The following is an 18,351-nucleotide window of genomic DNA, read 5'->3' as shown; positions in this document are numbered from 1 at the left end:
AGATTTTAATTTCTTGGGAAATTCTGTCCCAGTATCTTGTGAGGAGCAGTTTGCTTTTGCATAAAGTGTGTAGTGAGCTGAAACGAGAAAAGAAACATCAGCCAATGAGCATTTGTTTGAATGAATGAAGCTTGCTCACTATGCTCCTTTTTTAATTGACCTTGTAATTGCACAAAGCTCACCTTGCAGTTCTTGACTTGCACACAACCAATGTGTATTTCTACATAACATCCAAGAAAAGGCAGAAGACAGTCATTTGCATAGTTTGCCAAAACCAATAAATTACTAGTGTTAGTTCCCTAGTGGGGACAATTCATGCTTTGTTGTCTCAATGAATTAATCTTTCAGCTATCACAGAAGTTCTTAAAAGTCCCCGACTGCATAATATAATCCAGTGTATTCAACAGGGCTATTTTCTAAATAAAAAAAAAATGTTTACTTCAGCAAAGGGGTTCGAGTCAAATTTTAAAAAGACAGTTAATCCAAGAGTTAATATTCTTCCTATTATTTCACTTTATTTTGTGCTTATTTTCTGTTCATGTTGAATACAAATACAAAATAAATCTTCATGTCAAAACCACAAATACAAAAATCTGAATATGAAATGTCAGGACCTACGAGTGTTCCTATTCTCCCTGTATGCTGGTGGAGATAATTCTGGTGCAGCTGAACATGCATATATTTTAAAGGAATTTGGAAATGAAGGGGAGCCAGACTGCAATGGTAAATTTCCTATTAATACTTCAGCCTCTTTGACACTGCTGCATTTTACCAGTGGGAAAGAATGATTGTAGCTTTTCAAGTCCTCCATGGTACAGTTCTGCCAATTTAGATTGCCCCGAGAGAGGCACATCCTGAGTTGTCAGTGAGCAGTTATTAAAAGCATTGTGAAATAATTTAATGAAATGTGTAATGAATATGCAAATGTCAGTGAGGAAGATAACTCATATTTTCATTTGCTGGTTTAAGTAAAGGAATAAATTACTGAAAATAGAGGCAGGAGCCAGCCACCTGTAAATTCACTTAGAAAGGAGAGATGGAAATATTCCGTTTGCTTCCTCATTAAAGAGCACAGCTCCCAGGGCACCTTATCTTCAGGCAAATCTATTCCTTTATCTATGAGATAAGACAACCCCAATGTCTTGGCTGTATATGGAGAACTCTTCTGTATTCTTCCACTGAGAGCATTTTATGGGTTCAGAGATCTCTTGGGTGTGAAGCTGTAAGAGTGAGGGCTTGACAAAGGCACACCTTATACCCAACCTGTAGGACTTGGCTGCATCTGTATCAGAAAAGATTTCTAAGAAAAGCATGAAATTCCTTCAGCCAAACACCAAAATTAGGCACCCAACAGTGCATCCCAGTAAACCATATGGGATGTAGTCATGCTGGTCTAGCCCAAACTACAAACCTGTGCACACTCCTGAATGCCATCTACAGACATCAGTACACTTAAACCTGGACAGGTTTTGGCATTTAATTAAACCCTTCATTGGCTTCTTTGTTGTATGGATTTTCCCTATATCTGTCTGAGGCCAGGGATGACTTTGGGGCATTGAAAGATCAGGAGTTCATCCACTCCAATCCCCTGAGAAACTAAGAGAATGCAAGATATGTAATTTGCTCCTTTTAATATCATGAGGTCTTCAGACAAAATTGCCTTTTTCCCTTTTTTTTTAATGAGGAAAAAATGAAGGCAGTTAGATTCCACCTGCAGGGAGTAACAGGCAGAGAACTCATGTTGAGAAGTTTCACTAGGGAATTTGAAACAGATCCAGTCATGGAGAGTGATTTAATTATCTTGATGACATTATGTAACACAATCATAAATTAAACTCAATCTGAAAATAGCAAAGTAATGTTCAAATATGGAATAACCAGGTATAAACTGAAGATGAAATTCCAGACATCTTGTAAACTAGTTTATCTGAAAAGAAAGTAAAGTCTATGTGGTAACCCTGACTGGCTCATAATTAAATGGCCTAAACATTCAGATTTTGGGGTGTATTATCTCACTTATTAATTGCTCTCCCCACAGAAGTTGGTTAATTTCTATCTGAACATTAATAGTAATGAATAATAACTACTTTACTATGTAACACTTCGCAATTTTCCAATTCACATCAAACAACTGAGCCCTCTAATTCAACAAGTATATTTTCTTTTGTGTCTCCTTCCTTGACCTATACTTTTTTTTCCCCCAAAATCCCAGTGCTTACCATATAAATAGTAAGGAGAAGATAAAACAAGACAAATTCTGGAGCAGTCTGAATCAGGGTAAAACTCTAATTGGCATTGAATGCACTACAACTGCTGAGGAAAACATGGACAATTACCATGAATAAACAGCAACCAAACTCCAACACAACATCTCAGTTTTGATGTAATAAGAAGGAATTTAGCTTGTCACAGTCATATTTGTTTTACTCGAGATTTCCACATACCATAGTAGTAAGTTCAGCTTTTGCAGCAAAAGGAAGCCCAGCTGAAATATATCAGCTCTCTGCAACTGAGAAAAGCAGAACTACTCCAAGTTGAAACATGTAACTTTAAACTGACTTTGAGTTGTGATACAATATTGGAAAGCCAGAATTTACAAATAAGTTATTGACATTATGTTCCTTGAAATGATAAAAAAATATTGTTTACATGGGATGAAAGCTATGAGAAGCAGGATATATACTGTAATTAGGAAACACAGTGGAGTAGAACAGAACAGTCTAATGACAGATCTGTAGACTGGGAGGTACACACCAGGGAAACGTGGGGGTTATGCAGCAGTAGCACCAGCACGACCTCTGCAGTTCAAGTGCCTATTCTCAACAAGTACAATTAAGAAAATTTGCTCAAACATATAGTTAATAAAATACCTTATGCCTGTAAGTGAAACCTTTCTAGTAAATTCTTCACGGGGTAACCATATCAGCTAACTTCCATTTTCCTCTGGGAAGGAGAATCTTTCAGATATATTATCTTAAAATCAAACGTTAAACATTATCTTAAAATTAAGATAAAATAACAGTACATCTTTTGAATAGCTTGTGAAAAACTCAGTATTTAATATTAAAAATAGAATGTTTAGTTAGTGGTTATGCTTTCTTTACCATCTTACAACATTTTAGCCATATGGTTTCAAGAGCCTGGATCAGTACAGGTAGCAACAAAGGGCATCCATGTCCAGTGCTTCATGGTGAGGTGAGTGCTTCAAATTATGTTTTTTTTTTTGAAAATTAGATTCCAATTATAAAATTTCATCTGAAGCTGTAGTTTTTCTTGTAAACTCTTTTAACACAGGTGCAACTTTATAGTAGTTCTGAAAAAAAATACCTCTCCCATGAAAAGTGAAGAATTTTAAATGCAATGGAGGGAATTCACAGGAGCCCAGGGCCTTCCAAAACTTGTCTCTTAACATTTAATATCTACACTTACCTTTTAAGAGAAATCCATTCCTGGATCATTCCAAACCTAGCAAGTTGAGTCCACAAAAAAGATGAAGATGTGAGGAATATTTTGGCTCCTAACTAAGCCAATTTTGGCAAATTTTTGAAAAACACAGATGATGATCTTGGTGTAGCAAGAGGCAGTGTATGTATATTGATGAGTAAATATACATCTCATCCTCTTTTCAGACCTGAAAATAATTGTTCCCTTATTTTTTTCCTCTTGCAAGTCAATGGAGAGAACTGAAAAGCTCCAAATTATTTTTTTCTTCCCTACTGCATAAGTGCTAAGTTAGGAAGTTCACATCATCCTTACAAGTAGGGAAAGATATTGTAATGATGGTTCTTTAAAGAAAAGTTTCTTATTGAAAAAGCAAGCCCAGAACCTGAGCTGCTGCTTGAGTTGTTAGTGAAATACCAGGTTGCATTTTCACTGTATATCATCTTTATCGATGGCTATTCACAGCCAGGTGCTGACTTGGACTTTCTTTACTCTTATCACAGCAAAAGAAAATAATCATAGCCTAGCCATAACATTTTAATTTTTTTTCAGCAATCAGTCATGGAAAAACCCCTGTCATTCAAATTCTTAGGTGAAGTTAATAAGAGATTTTTTTTCCTTTCTGAGGCAGTACAGATGAACTGAAAGAGACCAACAACAGAGCAAATACCCTGAGCAAAATGGGGCTGGAGAAATTCTATTCTCAGTTGCTGACAAACTAGACAAAAATTTGTCAATTAATCTTAAAATCCTCCAATGATAAAGTACTTTTCAGTACTTAATTTGAAAGCTGTTATTTTAAAAAGATGAAATGGATAATTCGTGCTGACTTTTAAATGAGGTCCCATTAACTTTTCTGTGAATTACTGGGTTTTGTCCTGTTTTGAATTTTGTTTGTTCACCTCTCCCACCCCAAGCTGATTTTTTCTTTTGAGAGCATCTGAATGTGAGAAGTGCACCTAAAAGCACTGGGTTGCTGTGATGGCATTCAACACAGTGCTGTCTTAACATAGGAACTGCCTTCCAGATGGCCAGATATTCCAACAATTCTCTTGCAAATCTTACCCCTGGGGTTCTGGGAGCCATCCAGGCTGAACTGCCCAGCAGGCACAGACCACAGAGCAAGTGACTCAGTTCCTGAAATTCCATGACATCTTCATATTAGACGATGTCTGTCTGGTTGACATCCCATTTTTATGATTCTGCAGCCCAGTAAGCACCTGTTGTGACCAGATCCTTCACAAGCAATTTAAACCTGTATTTTATTGGATATTAACAAGCCCTCAATACAGGTAATTATTTCTGTTCTGCTTTCAGAAGGTGACTATACATTCTTTTGCAGTGCTTTCTCAAGTTATTAATATAGTCTAGATAAAATGATTACATAGACATCTCTCCTTTCATGCTCAACTCCCTGTTTTTTTAAATACTGCCTTTGATTATATAGAAAAGTAATTATCAGAAGTGTCACAGGCACGCTAAAAATAATTTCTCAGCCCACAATAGATGGGTAGGTAGGTTAATTTGCCTAGTCAAGATCTCATCTGCTTTTCATCTTGAGTGCAGAGCTACTTAATTTGAAAATCATGTTTCCTTCCCTTCCACTGTAGGTTTCACCTGAAAAATAGTGTCACAGTTGCATTGTTAATAAAGATAGGCCTAAAGCTTTGTACATCTTTAATTAGCTCTCCTGCCAACTTCAGCTGATTAAAAAGCATGAGGAAAACCTGAATGTATTCTGGTGTCTCAGTTTGGTGGGCAGAATAAACCAGAATCCAGAGAACAGAATTATTCTCTGTTAACTCCCCACACCTCTCCCCTCAGGGAAGGTAAGAAGGGAACAAGGAAGAGGCACTTCAGGGCTGGAGGGTAAAACTGGAACAACTGGAACAAGTTTGCTGGAACAACAACAGAAGTTGGAAGAAGCAACACACAGGATGAGGAGAAAATTTATATAGAATTCTATCTCTATAATGGCTGATAGAAGTGTCTGAAAATCACTGACCCCTCTATTTTCTGACCTGGGGTCCCTCAGGATCCTAAAGATCCTCTTCTCTCGGTCCTCATGTTGGTTCCATGACTTTAGCCTGAACCCCTCACACCACCAGAGCTAAGCTGACTCTGGCTGAGCAGTACCCACGCTTCTAGACTGACAGAATTTTCTCCTCTTGGAGAGAGGCAGCTTTGCTGAGAGCTCCTGTACACCCTTCACCCACCCAAAATGACACCCAGGGATACTCTGCAGCAGCCAGATCAAACACAGCATTTGTTTTACTCTTTTTCAATGCAAACATTCATTGGTAACCTCCTGGTGTATACCAGACACCACATGAACCAGGGAAATTGCAGCAGCCCGGTAAATGACTACAATAATGTGACTCTGTGATGCATTTCCTTGAACTCCCAAAAAAACCACACAAAACAACTTAAAGCATGTCCAACTAAATTCCTGGCAAAAGTATCTGTGATGCAGGGATATAATGCTGTTAATTGAATTGAGAGATGAGGACAAAACATGATTGTGCTGGGCTAGAAAATTGGAATTGCAAAGACTTTTTTTCTGCTTTTGTTTGAGAGGCTAAAAGGATGTATTTGCTCTGCTAGATTGCTTAGGTAATTGTCCCTGTCCAATCCCATGGTAAAAATTCATGCAGAAATGCAACAGTTATGTATTTTAAGCCACTGAACAAGTAGATTCAAGAAAATGGAACAACTGATGTTTAACAGGTAGAGTGGACATTCTGCATCATTTGGCTGATTAAAAATGCATTTGTAGAAGAGTAAAACTCAGCTCATAGTATTCAAATACCAAACTATTGCTTAGCAGAGACCCAGAAACAGTGTCCACTGAATGGTTAACCAGCATAATTTCTTTGTGCATGAATAAACATCTAATTCTCAGCTGTTGATGCAGTATTTATTCTTCCCTTAAGACCTGACATAGCAGGAGCAGTTGCAAAGCAGAGATTGTCAAATTCAGAGCTGTTAAAGTGGCTATGCCATACATACTGCTTGAAAACTAACTCATGAATTTTCCTATTACCCCAATGAGTAATTGTCATTTTAAAAACCAACAGAAACAAGGCTGGTAGTGATGGAGCAGCCAGAAGAGATAGCAGAGAGGGTATTGGTTTTATTACTAGAAGGGTTTGCCTGAGAGGCTGCTGCACCTTCAGGAAACTGAAGCATCTGTTAGGAAAGCACTGATCAATACTATCATGACAATGAGTGCTCTAAGTTCCTGTTGTTCCTTTTGGATGCCCAGTGTGATATCTGTGTGTGTCACTGCAGACACCAAGGGTAAGAGCCCACCTGAGCCTTGAAGGGTAGAGCCTTGGGAAAACCATGCTGCACCTGCAGGGTCAGGAATATTCAAAGAAATGAGGTGGCTTTTATCTCCTCTGGCAGTCAAAATGGGCACATCCCTGTTCTCAGCAGGAGTTCGAAGTTGTCTTTCAAGTCTGCTCTAAGGCCTAAGTCCACACTTCTCAAGTAAGACACCTGACATGCTCTGCATTTGCTTTTGTATCCACTTGCTGCAATGTAAAATACATTTTTAAAATAAAAAAAGCATTGATACATTCTTGTCAAAAGCTACACCTGGTGTCAACAGGTTATTTCTTGGGTTCAGTATTTTTCTGGGAGGAAATGAAATTCCTATTTTTTTTGTCTGCTCTGGCTATCTGTTAAGAAGGAAAAACTAACAGTGCTGATTTTAACTTAAAAACACTAAATGGCCTGAAAGCTCCCTTCTTACACTGTTATAATCGAAGATGTTGGCACCTGAGGACAAAAACTTTTCTTACTCATTAGCTTTGTCACTTCCTCTTCCATTGATCTAAAATAGTGTTCATTTATGAATTTCCATGCTGCTGATTCTATTTTCTTCCCCTGGCCCTCTAGTAAGAGAGCAGAATGATTTAGCATATTTTCATTTTTCAGCAACAATTTACAAAGGTACCAGAGAGGTACTTGAACTAATCCTTAAAAAAAGGCTTCAGTTAAAGAACAGGTGGGCTTTTCAGAGGTGCTGCTTCATCAGGAGAGGTGAAGCACTGCAGGAATACTGCACTGCTTGTGGCAGGGTGCTGACACCATCACTGCTGAGATGTCTTCTTCCAGAACTCCATCACTCTCCATTTCTGGTGTTACCAGCAGAATCTCACTGCAGCTCTAATCTCACTGACTGTCTCCCTTCTGCTGCCAAAGACAGGTTGAACACATAGCAGCATGCTTACTCAAATAGAGTTGCTGGGTTTTTTATTTCCCCCCTACAGTTTTTTTTTAATCTGGTGTGAGCCACCTCAAATACTGTAGAACTTTGACCAGAAAAAAACAGTGATGTAATGACATCCTCTGGTGCAGAGGGGATGAGTACAGCCCCAAGAAAAGACAGCAAAAGCTGCAGAGACATAGTACCCACGTAAGCAAGCAGAAAACCATTTAGGTAGGCTTACTATAAATATCTCAAAGAGTAGCTATTGTTTCAGAATAACTCCAAATTTACTATCATATTTGCAAATAAACCATAAAGCCTTCGGCTGGCTCCAGGCTCTTACATTTTAATAAGTGCATGGCCCACTGGCAAATCTGTCTCTCCAAGCATGATTTCTACACATGAAGTACACAAAGATGTATGGAGTTGCTGACTAAGTAATTTTTAAATGTCACCCTTGGTGAATCTTTTAGTGAATATTAACAGTTAAGTGTCTTTACATGAGCATATAAAAATGGCCTTCCACAGGGAGGTGCATTCTATGATTTACCCACTCCACTCCCCCAAGGTATAAAAGGAAGGGTAGCACACACTTTTAATAGCTGGTTCACAAGTGGCAGAACTAAGCCCTAATGAATATCTGTGCACCAGCATCTGTCTAGACCATACAGATATGAGGAAAGATGGGGTATGGGCATGCTCTTGGTGTTATCAAAAGCTGTTCAGTTATGAGCAGTTAACCAAGCAGCTGCCCAACTGCCCACATTGGAGTGTGCATAAACCCTGCAATTTTCATCAATACCAACAGTCTTGACAGTTCCCTATTTCTTTCCTGCCTTTACTATTTACCCTCAAAGCATTTAGCTAAGAAATTAATGTATTAAGTAGGCTAAGTAAGATTATATGTTTAATAAATAAGCATTTTATATATCATATACTAAACATGATATCTTTACTAAAATATATTTACTATTTAAAAAGAAAGTGCAATTGGGATAACAGCTGCCTTCAAGCTGGACTTATGCACATTTCCCCTGAAGCAACAGGCAGGGAGTGCTCAGTCCCCTGTATAAGACAGCTTGTCTCTCTTCATACATCTCACTTATCTTGAGATGGGGAGACACATTAAATGTGTTTTATCATCAAATTTTACATACCATCTAAAAAAAAATGGGCAGTGCTCTGAGGATGTCATAAAAGGAAGCTCCTAGAGTAAAGTAGCTATTCAGAACAAGAACAGCTTTGAGAACAAGATGAATTTGCTGCTGGTTTTTGGTTTGGTTTTTTTTTTTTTGCTTCTCAGAGCACAGCACACTGCTTTGGTGCTTGAATGCCAAGAAGAAGAAAACCAAAATTATTGTAGAAAAGCCTTCAGAGTGGATACACAAGACCATTAAAGTGATTAGTTTTTCAAAGTGGCCCTGCTTAAAGATGCCAATTTAAGAAACTGAATTCTGCAACCTGTTATTGCAGAGAGCACTGAAATAGAACAGGAAGAAACTGAAGCGTGAACAGAGAGGCAGCTGAAGGTGACCTCCAAGAAGTCTGGAAAGAACTGATGGGCTATGCAGGGAGCCTTGCTCTCCATGCATTTTTATCTTGTAACCAGGCACATTTTTAGTGCACTATTGGGCAGAACCGAGACAGGAAAATTATGACAGAGGAACACAAAATTATCTGGTAAATAACCACATTTTCTAGGTAACCACATGCTGTTGGCAACACCATGAACATCACAGGCTCTTCCCAGCTTGTTGCAGGCAATTGACCCATTTACTGCTTAAAAGGGGAATAGGAGATGCAAACACTTCAGTTCGAAAGTGACCTTGCCTCTGCATCAAAGTCAAGGGAAAAAGCAGCAGGGACATTTCATAGCAACATTATTTCCTATGCTCTGCTTTTCTGTGGTGTCATTTGACAGCAAGAGTTGTTTGGCAGTATTTGAGCAAGGCTGAATTTCAGATAATGAAAGGCAAAAATCCTGAGGTGCACCAGACTTGCCAGTCTTTGGATGTTACCCTGGAATGACAAAGCATCTCTATCTGATACCTGCATCAGCACCCAGATTTAATCTCCTAATTTATTCCATTCCTGGCACTAGAAATTTCAAAGGACTGAGCATTTCTCTTCTTGCACATTTCCAATTTTTCTTTACTTAGGATTCTTACATGAAACAGAGACTTTTTACAGGGATATACAGTTATAGAGATGTTGAATTGAAAAATATTACATATTACAGACTTATAAATTTCTCTTTACATCATAAGAAAGGAATAATGTTAGTCAACATTAATATTTTCCCCATTAAAAACATGTTTCATCTACAAGACAAATTCTCTCATTATCACTAGACGAATTTTAAAAACCATGAAAGGAGGAAGTGGGAAGATAGTCACAAAAACCACAGAACTGAGCTCTTTAGGAGACAGGTTTTCTGTTTACTCCTTCAGCAACCAGCTAAACAGGAACTCTGACATTACCAGAGTTCAAATTACAATATAAATCACAGAAAGATAAAATAATACTTATTCCCTGGTCTAAGTCCTATCTTATTGTTAAAAATGTGTCTTTCACCAGGGAAATTTTTTTTAAACCCCCACTATCTCTACATAGAAGTAGAGAGCTGAGCCCAAATCCAGTATCACTGGCATAGACAAACTTACCAACCATGATTTGTAGATGGGTGGGATACATTTTCACCTTCATGTTAGCATAAATCCAGTGATGTTTTTATAAGTTAAAGGTTGCATGGGCAATCAGAAAAATCAGGATTCCTTTTGTGACAACAGTACCCACTTTTTCTCACGATACTATTCACATGTTAAGTGTGTGATCTCTATCCATATGTACCTTTCTGTGGTGTGAAAGGACTAACAGGAGATGTATACTGAAAGTTTGCCTGATGTTTTGATTAATTGTTTAAAGCTATTAAGCCATCCATAATGAGCTACCATTGAGGAAATCAGAGGGTAAATTTCTCTCCCTCACAGAACTGAGGGGAGGATTTTTGGAGATAAATTGGTTAGGTAAACCAGACACAAAGGGACTACAAGTATGTGTTTCTGAAAGAAAAATCACTGTGGTACTCTTTCTACACATGGTGATTTTCTTAATAGCAACTCTGATTTGGGAATATTTTTCAAAGACATAAAAACATACAAACAAATGTGTTCCAGCTCCTTCTCTCAAATCACAGTGTAGCTGCCTTTCAGACAGTAAGGCAGACTGCTTTTGACAGAATATTAGCTTGCCTGCAAGTTTCAAGGAAAGAGGTGCTAAAGTGCTAAATTTCCAGTCCAAGACTGATCCATGACAGACTCAGCCATTCACAGGCATCAGGTTTCTCCTTTTCTCCTTGAAAACATGGAGGGCTGCTGTTTTCAGATTAGCACAGCTATTTTGTTTCCATGACTTTGCAAAAGCTTTCATTTTCAACTGTGGGAACAAAGGCAAAGAGCTGTATTTGCAATTTGCTTGCAGATTTTTGCATAACAAGTGGTTTCGGGATTATTTCAGCTGCTACCAAGATTAATCATTGTTAAACCAGATGAAGATTTACAGAAATTTTTCCTAGTCTAATGCCATGAAGATGGGCATAAATGGGGAGAGTGGGGGAGACAAAAAAACCCAAGCAACCCCTTGATTTCCCTGTGAGCAAGCAGAGCTACTGAAGTTTGCTTTCCTAAATATTCATCTACTATGACTGAGAGCTTTAACTAAACTTTGTCTGAGATCTTACTCCTAGGTGGCTTCCCTCATGCACAGTATTGTGCAAACTTGAGCTGTGGTGTTCCCCTCTAAGGGCACAGCATTGAGATTCTTTGTCCAGGTACCATCTATTTTGAAGAACCTTGCTAGACTATAATTTTTACTGTTGCCTCATGTGGACCTGACTGAAATTAGCCAACAGGGAGAGGAACAGATTGGTAGAGGTTATCTGAGAGACACAGGACCAGCACAATCAAGGACAATGAGAATTCATTAGTCTTTTCCTTCAGAAGCCTGAAGGAAAGCAGTGGAACCAAAAAAGTGGAAAGCAGGAAAATTCCTCCAGCATAACAGACAACAATATCCAATATACACTAGTTCAGTTTCTTAGTTTTTTCTCAGCATAATACTGTTGGCTTGACTGCATCAGCCAGTTGAACAGAATGAGCATCTGCATCCAGAAAGCAGTCAGTGGCTCCATCCAACAGAATGCCATGCATGCCACAGTACCACTTGTATGTTAATTACTATTCACACACATTCTTTTCCAATTATTTGCCAGAGTAAAGGGTTGTCTGCCTCTGTTCAGACAATAATATTGGTGTCCCAGGAGGAATGTCTCTGGCTAACTAACATATCAACTGGCAAGTTTTGAAGGAAACAAAATGAAACCCTATAAGGGTTTGTTTTGAATCCTGTCTGAGGTCAGGATGTTCTTCCCATTTGTCAGCTGCAATAAAAAAAAAAAAGTAAAACATCCTCTGAAAGGAGCATACATTTCATGCATTACATAGTATTGCTGTATCACTCCCTGATTACCATCTATGCTGGCCCTAGGAAAAAAGCAGCCACCTTTCAGTGTTCTTTAATATGGAGCTTAATACCTAATGTTAGTCATCAGCCAACAGGACCAGAGATGCCATCCTAGTTTGCAAAGATCATATGAAATCAAGAAAAATCTTAACCCCTACAGGCACTTGTGCCTTAGAATTCTAACCCTTGCTCAAAACCAACACCAGGCACTGATAGAGCCATGTCACCCCTATGGAAGGAAACCAAGGAGAGGAATCCTCCTGAGTCCAGCTGTTGCTCTTAATCTCTGAAACAAATATTCCTGTGCAAGGAATAGCAAGAGTTTTTAATCTTTTTCCTAAAAGAACTTTCAATGGATCTCAACTGAAAATGACAGCATATAGCCACCCCTTTCAAAGATGAACCCTGCTGACATCAGCCTCATCCTGGGTCTGCAAGCCCATGTGAGGCTAAGCTAATTGTTCCCTCATTTTAAAAACCCAAGCCCCATTCCCAGGTGATCAATACCTACAGGGAAACTATGACATGAGGCACAGACTTAATACCCTGGATTATACTACACTACAGGAAGACAAAAGATTCAGCTGCAGCCCAGGAGATTCTACTCTTTTCTTCCTTAATCCTAACCCTTACAATAGACCTAGCAAATACCTCCCCCAAATCCTATGTAGACCTGGCACTATCTCCTAAATTTAGGGGAGAGCAAAATGTTAGTCCTCTTCTGAAAGCCAATTCTAAGCTGCAGCTTTAAATCTAAGCAGATATTATCCAGAATACAATTTCATAAAAAGATGCACAAAAATTTGAAACCTTCTGACATATTCCCTGCAAAAATGCTCTCTGTCTGATGCACTGTCATTCCAAGATAAAAACTCCCATTCAGTTCAGAAGGGAGTTTTCAATCTGTACAAATGAAATTTTCTTGTCTACAAGAAGGCAGAAGCTCTGTAAGTGAAAATGAATGCAAATAATCCTGAAGAGTAAAGATAGCTACAGTTAATTTAACATTACAAGAACTTGAAAACAGTGCCAAAAGTCTCAATCACTGGAAATCTAGAGAATAAAAATATCTATTATGTTAATTAGATAACCTGTGTCCTTAGTTTTAGCATAATCCTCTTTCATCACCATCCACTGCTGTATTGTCAAACAGAATAGTTTTAAAACAGCACTACCTGTGTTATCAGCAGGGAGAAAGCTATTTGCAAGTTCTTTCAGCTGACCCACTCTGCTCTTGACCTTGACACTTTTGGCTAAGCCACCATCTGAAACTTGCCTCATGTCAGTTTTGTATTATGCTTCAAATTGCATTCAGTTAAATAAAAACTTAAGTGTGTTAATATTTAAAGTAATTGTGCTTCAGTGCCTTATGATATCAGTTCCTCCATAAGAATCTCTGCTTGGCACAAGCAAACACCTCCAAGAAAGCAAGGCTGCCTGAAGAAAGGATTAGTTAAGAGACCAATCCGTCCACATAGCTCCCTTGAAGGAGCACCGCTTCCTTACAAACCTTTGCACGTTTGTAGAACCAAGCTATGGTGTATAACTTCACAAGACTAATGCCTAAACATGTTAGAAAGGCTACCATGGAAAGATCTGTACCTGCACAAATCTCTTACATTACCATAATAATCTTAGCAGCAGCTCCCATTTTGCGATCAGAAAGCAGCTGGTGCCTACAGGCAATGGGCAGCCCATAATGCTGATTCTCCCTGTAGGATCTACCCATTTGTATACCTCAAGGGAGAGCTGAAAAGCAGGTCCAACACTTTGTGTAAGCAGCTGCAGTGAAGCAGATTCATTGAGATGTCTCAGAAGGAGAATTTCTTCCTATTCAAGCCATACCATTAAACTGCCTGCCTAGCACAGGCTGAGGCTCTCATGCTGACGTTTTATAAATGACACAGAGAGCAGCTGAAGTTCCCTTTAAGTACAACATGCATTGTTGTTACCTGGAGGCAGAGTGTTATATCTGGCAAATACTTTTTAAAGGTGCCAGGGGGACAAAGAGGTTTAGATGCAAACCCTACAGCTATTTCTGCCTTACTCAGTCTTCCAAGGCTACACCAGGGAGACACTTGGAAAAACAAAGCCATGACAACAGAAGAGATAGGTCTGATTGCTTACAGGGCACTTAGAGAAGAGGAAAATGCCTGCATTGCCTCACCAAACATGAGCTGTTATATTTACCTGGCCACATATCTATTAATATACTGTCCCTGACTCAGGCTCTCTACCCTTTGGATTTTTTTTAAGCCATAATCAATACTTGGCTGCACTTTACAATAAAACACACAGTTTACAAAATAAAATTATCGTAGTTATTTCTGCAATGATTTCTGAACTTCTTTTTAAAGCATGCTTTTATTCTGCATTTTCAAACCAGCTTCTTCTACACAGGTAGTTTCTGCAAGCAAAAAGACCAGCAATAAACTCCACAAGGCTATTTATCAGCTACAGCAAACAAACACGGGAATTGAATTGACAGAGTAACTCCATATTTTCACCCACTAACCCAGTTCTCAACTGGGAGAAAAGAAAAGACTTTGAAGTCCCACAAGTGTTCAAGCCTGACCTGGAAGATTGGCTAATGTAAAATTCAGACAGGCATAGTACAGAGCATGTTTAATGATGGGGATTTTTGCCCTTAAGAAATAGCATGCATGGAAACAATCAAGGAATTGTGCTGACCTTGCAGCTGGGAGACAGACAGATGGGACACAGTTATGCAGTCAAATGAATGGAAGATAGTCATTCTTCATTACAAATTTAGATGTTTCTGTCAGTTTAAATCACAACTCAGAATGGGGAACATGTTCACAGCAGCTTACCAAGGATACAGTTGTGTGAGTCCAGCTCTGGCTGATAGGCAATGCCTTTTGTTACAGCTATAGCTACTTTTGAACAGTCACTGACCCAGATGATGGGTTCTAGAACAAAGGCAGCCACATGGTTCAGAATATTATTTTGTTAATCACCATCCAGCTCTGGGAAACAGATGCTACAAGCTGGAACAGTAGAGAGCAAGCAATGCCAGGCACTGTGGAGGTCACCAGAAGAGACCCCAACTCACAGGAACATTTCTGCATCTTTATCTTGGCTTCTTGACTGCTCTGAGTTACTTCTTCCTAGAGCAAGTGCAATATCCCAGCTGCAGCAGAAGACCCTTTGCACAGCAAATATAACACCTATGACTTGAAAATTATTTTGCATCAACTTCTCTAAAAATTATTTTTAGACTTACTTAAGGCCTCTGAAGAGTAGTTAAATGGCACTTGCTGCCTGCTGCATAGACTGTACAATATCCACTGAACAGAGACCTTTTGATTAATTCACCAGCTAGTTGGGTATTGACATGATCACTGCAATGGAAAGGTTGTCATGGAGATCAAGAGAAAAAAGATGGCATTTAAACTATGACAAGTGACCTGAAAGGACCCAAATGGAATTTGTCTCTTCTGCATACACTAGATTGTTGTCCTCTCTTCTCAGGTTACATTTTCAGTGTTTTTAGTGAGTACATCTACATGTCCATGCCAATACAAGTGTAGATGAGGATGCACTAGTTTCATTGAGTCAAATTTCCCAATCTCTTTGCCCTAAAAGTCACCTCAACTTACACAAGCTTCATTAGGATCACAACAACCACAGAACCTCATAATTCCAGGAACACAAGCAGAAGCAAGTCCATGTGGAGGCACTGATCAATCCCTCCTGACCAGACAGCCGTACCTAGAGGTCTGCAGGACCATGGTTAAAGATGCCAAGTACACACATGGCAGTTTAGCTGTTTCTGAAAGTAGATAAACATTTTACCTTCTTGAGTGTTTTCTATTATTTTTTTCTCTATTAAACCCCCTATGTAGTTCCAGCTGAGATGATGTCTCAGGATGTTGAATATGGACACATGAGAACAAGATATGAAGACCCCAAGTCTGTGCCATGCTGCCAGGAAGCTTTTATAATGACTTAGGATTGTATTGAGGCTACTCAACACAAGTTCCTATCTTGGGTGCTCTGATTGCTTTCATAAAAAGCCAGAATTTAACAGGTTTGGGCAAAGGCTATCTAAATCACCATCATGACAACACAGTTCTGAGGCTTCAGTAAGGTACAAAAATCAGGTCATGTGTCAGGCCTTTAAGGTCACCCATGATAAACAATGAAAGTCTCATATGAAAGTTCACTTAAATGTCTGTAATTGGTTTTCTCCTTTCTTATTACAACAAGCCCAAGCACAGCATTCACACTGAAGGCTGAGAACTGTTAGGAACATGATTTACAAATTCTACATAGTACAAGGTCTAACATATTCTATAAATCAACTGTTCAAAAGCCATAAAATAAGACCCAGTGACACCAAACTAAAAAACTTAATTTTGCCTTCATTAGGACTGGAATTTCTCTCATAATCTGATACTCCCTGTCACAGTTTAGGCTGCAACTGAATCACTACAATGTGTGAAGTCAGCTGAGACCTGAATGCATGTTTCTCTCTACAGAAATTCAGCATTAAGTAGTCTCTTTTCTCCCCTATCCCTGATGAAATTCTAGTGTTTAAAAGACTGTCTCACACATCCATTTGCTAAAATAGATCTGCTAACCCAAGCTTCTAATACAGCTTTGCCATCTCCTGCTTTCAAATTCTTTAACCACCAAAACCTTCAGCTCTCCCTCCCTCTTGGTTTCTTTTTCCAGGATGGTTTTAAAGACATTTGTATCCATAACCTGTTTTCTGATAGAGCCAGTAAGAATGCAGCTATGAGAATCTGGGATATCTTGGAGTGCAATAGTTTAATACCTAAATTACTTCTCTGACCAGTTCCAAGCACTGAGGCTGTAAGCATCACTATGGAGACAAGCAAAAGCTCTGCAAAAAATCTGACAGGCTGATTATTTACACATTTTTAGAAGTGTGTTGGCACAAGGCCTCAGTTTGAAGACCTCAAAGCTTGACTCAAAGCCTGAAGGGACCTCCTGCTAGCTATACTTGTCCACAAAACAAATACAACTCCTTCATATTTGTGGAAACCTATTTCAATAAATTCAGCTTTCCTTTAGCTAAGCCACAGAATTACTTTAGAATGGTTATTGCAAGCTGTCTCTGCACTAAGCATATAGAAGAGATCACAGTCTCTTTTGATGAAAAAAAGAATTTTGTCCTATCTTCCTCAGGGTGATCTGCCCTTGTTTGCAAACATTGCATTGCTGTGCCCTGTTGCCACTTACGCACCACATAAGCCTGTAAACACATTCACCTTACAGATGTGGTCTTCTCCTCTGTGATCTCAAGAGAGCCTATAAGCTTAGCCCAGAGGCCAGGCAGTATCTGGATGGAAGACTGAGAGGCCAAATTCAGTGTGCAGTGAGAATGAAAGCTGTCAGTCAGGTCAGCAAGGGTTTCCTCAGCTGTTGCACCAACTGGCTTGGCTGGCCAGCTTCACCAGAGCACCTGATGGAAATGGGTCCCAGCAAGATCTCCACCCAGCCATTGACTGTGGGAATACATTCCATCAGGAAACCAAGCCTCAGTGCTTTTTAATCCAACAAATATTCTGTCCGTTTTCAGGGAAGCACAATTTAGTACTGAAAGGAAAGGACAGCCTTATTTTCTAAGTCAAAACACTAACATCCTGAGAATTTTTCTTTTCAGCCACTGAAGCAGACTGGAGCATGCTTTGTTTGCAGCAGCTGAGGAAATCAGAGCTCCAGATGGGACAGCTACAAGCTGCTGTACCTGAAAAACAGACTCGTACTAAAAAAATGTACTCACAACAACAGGAGGTTCCCCACTGCCTTAAATGGATAGAATGTCTGCAGGAACAGTCTAGAGAAATCACAGTGACACTTAGAGGTGGGTGGGTGCTCTGTGATAGGTTTGTAAACTTCCTGCTTCACCCTGGTATCTGAACACCTTTGAACTGCACCTGAATTCCATTGGTTTTGTCCTCTTGACACTTCTTGGAATTAAGAAAAGCCTTTTTAAAGAAGATGGTCCAAGATAAAACTACTTGCCCGCAACCTTACAGAGCCTGGAATAGTTTGCAGCAGCAGTGAACTGAAGGCAAATTTCTCAAATCTTTGGCAAGCAACCTAAAACCCATCTTATTTTGTATCACTGTATTAAAAGCCTTGCAGAGACAAGGAATCAAACATATCACTTCTGGTTTCTG

This window comes from Calypte anna, chromosome 9, assembly GCF_003957555.1.
Source record: "Calypte anna isolate BGI_N300 chromosome 9, bCalAnn1_v1.p, whole genome shotgun sequence".
Lineage (NCBI taxonomy): Eukaryota > Metazoa > Chordata > Aves > Apodiformes > Trochilidae > Calypte > Calypte anna.
This window is presented reverse-complemented; position numbering follows the sequence as displayed.